The following is a 3,071-nucleotide window of genomic DNA, read 5'->3' as shown; positions in this document are numbered from 1 at the left end:
CCGACCGAGTCTTGCCCTACGATTGCATCGACACATCCAGATGACGTCCCGGTTCTAGTTTGTCGTAGGTTGTCGTCAAATTCTAGTTTGTTGGTATGTAATCAAAATGATTATTTGTGTCTTAGATGATATTTAAGATGGTTAATTTATGTTGTTTCTTATCGTTCTTTTAGAGTTTTATGAGGCATGTTGTCAAGATACTACAGATCATGATATTGTATCGTGATGTCACAAAGGGTACAGTAGCGTGAGACCGTACTACTAAGGCTCCACAGATAGCTCGTAGGTCGGTTGAGGAGCACACATCCAAGAGTAGAGGTGGTCATAATATACGTGGATGATCATCTTTTCTTGGTAGGACCTTATTGTTTGGTATTTCTTTTCATTGATACTATTTATGTCAAATTTTGTATACTTTGACTATTTATAGTTTATTTTGACATATTTGTTTATATGTGCACGTATGTGCATGACAATTTAATAGATTACTATGAACAAACTTAATTGAATAAAATTAATTAAGGATACATAATTAAAATAATTGAGTTAATACCAAAATCAAATTGTCAACTCTCAATTTTGTCCAGGTGAATAAAATTTATTCCCTACATATAAAATAAAAAATAAAAATAGTGAAAAGGAGAAAAAAAATACTATTTGTTTTACTATTTACACCCCATATTTAACTATTTCCAAACCCTACTATTTGATTTTCCATTTTTAACCCTTATCTCAATGGTCCAAAATAGTCCAACATTTTTTTTCTTCCTTACCACTCTATTTTTCTTCTCACACCTCACCATCCACATCATCCTCCACACCACCCTCCACATCACCTACCTTTTTCATCTACTCTTTCCACCTCCTTCTTATATTAATTTTTTCTATGCTATTTTTTCTAATTATTCCATTTACCTTTTTAAATTATATTTTATCCACTTATTTTTTTTCACCTACTTTTTATATTATTTTTCTTTACCAATTCTCCACCTAATTTCTCCATTGACTTTTTCTATTATTTATTTCATCAACTTTTTTATCTAATTTTTCCACTCACTTTTTTATATTAATTCTTTCAATTATTTTCCACACAAACTTTTTCTATCTAGTTTTTTATTATACTTTATTTCACCTAATTTCTTCACCCACTTTTTTATATTAATTCTTCCAATTACTTTTCACACTAACTTTTTCAATTCACTTTTTTTATTATATTTTATTTCACCTAATTTCTTCAGTCACTTTTTTTTTATATTAATTCTTTCACTTATTTTCCACACTAAATTTTTCTATTAATTTTTTAATTATATTTTATTTCATCTAATTTTTTTCACCCACTTTTTATATTAATTATTTCATTTATTTTACACACTAACTTTTTCTATTCACCTTTTATAATTATATTTCATTTCACTTGATTTCTCCACCCACTTTTTATATTAATTTTTTCTCTTATTTTTTACACTAACACTTTTATTGACTTTTTTTAATTATATTTTATTTCACATAATTTTTCCACTCACTTTTTATATTAATTCTTTCACTTATTTTTCACACTAACTTTTTCTATTCACTTTTTTTAAATTATATTTTATTTCACCTAAATGCTCTACCCACTTTTTATATTAATTCTTTCACTTATTTTTCACACTAACTTTTTCTATTTTTTCCACTTACCTTTTAAAATATTATTTTATTCAACACTTTCTCTAATCATAACTCTATAAATACTCAGATTCTTTTTACTCAAAATTTTAAACACACATATAATACATCTTTTCTCTCCCACGCCAAACCTCTTCACTCCATATCTTTTCCCCTAAACTTCACTCAATTTTTCTCCTACACTCCATTATCATTCCCTTCATATATTTTAACAAGGCACATATATTTTCTTCCCAATTCACTTTGCTTCTCTTTTATACTTATTATTTTTCTTTACACTTATTTTATTCTTATAATCCATCGTTTCAAACTTATATTATTAAACTTTTTTAAAAAGCAAATATAAAAATTATAAAAAAATGGTTTTTTCGGTCTTATTTAAAGGTATAAGTACTTATTTGATCGTCTGCATCGTCTTAGTAGTTAATACTCTGTTTAAATAATTAAATAACATTTTTAACGGTATAAGTACTTGTGTGATCCTACACATCGTTCTAGTACTTAAATACCATGTTTAAGTAATTAAATAATGTTTCTAAAGGTATAGGTACTCATGTGATTGTTCGCATCGTCCTAATACTTAATACCATTGTTTAAATAATTGAATATTGTTTTTAAAGGTATAAGTACTCGTGTGATCATCCACATCGTTCTAGTGCTTAATACCTTCGTTTTTCTCAATCATGTCAAAAATGAAAAATATATGAAATCTTTAAAACTTAAAAACATTAGCTTTTAAACAAACAATCTTTTTACGAAAACTATGCGATCCTTGATTTTCCATCGCAAGTGAAAATACGTAGGAGCAATGCTAGTCCTTCTCAGGTTCACTTCCCAAAAATCCAAAAATATCCATAATCATATCCACAAATATTTTCCAAACATGTTTTTCAAATATATTTTCCAAACAAAATCCCAAACAGATTTTCCAAAAAGAACTACATACCCCTAATTTCTCACATCAGAATACATAGGAAGGAGCAATTGTCAATCATTGTCAGATTTCCCAAAAGTAATTTTTTTTTGTTTTTTTTTTGTATTATCTAGCATTATTATTTTCCGAGAAAAATAACCATTTTGAAAATCACATCAACTTTGTTCAGTTAATTAAAGGTACTGCCTTTGAGTAGGCGTTGTAGGGTGCTAACACTAGTGCAGTAAGAGGAATGACACCGGTTACTTTTGCTTATAGGCACTGGTTCTACAACCGAGGCATATACAAGCGAGGTAAAAAGGGGTAGGTTTTATGCCTCGGTTATGAATCGCGGCGTAAAGGGATAGGATTACGCCTCGATTCATTGTAACCGATGCCATAAGGTTTTGTTTTTTATTAATCCCCTGCTACATTCTCCCACCGTTTCGAAACCAACCACACAAGCATAAACACAACCCTCATTATTTTTGTA

Source organism: Vigna umbellata, chromosome 1, assembly GCF_029865625.1.
Source record: "Vigna umbellata cultivar VRB3 chromosome 1, Vumbellata_1.0, whole genome shotgun sequence".
Lineage (NCBI taxonomy): Eukaryota > Viridiplantae > Streptophyta > Magnoliopsida > Fabales > Fabaceae > Vigna > Vigna umbellata.
This window is presented reverse-complemented; position numbering follows the sequence as displayed.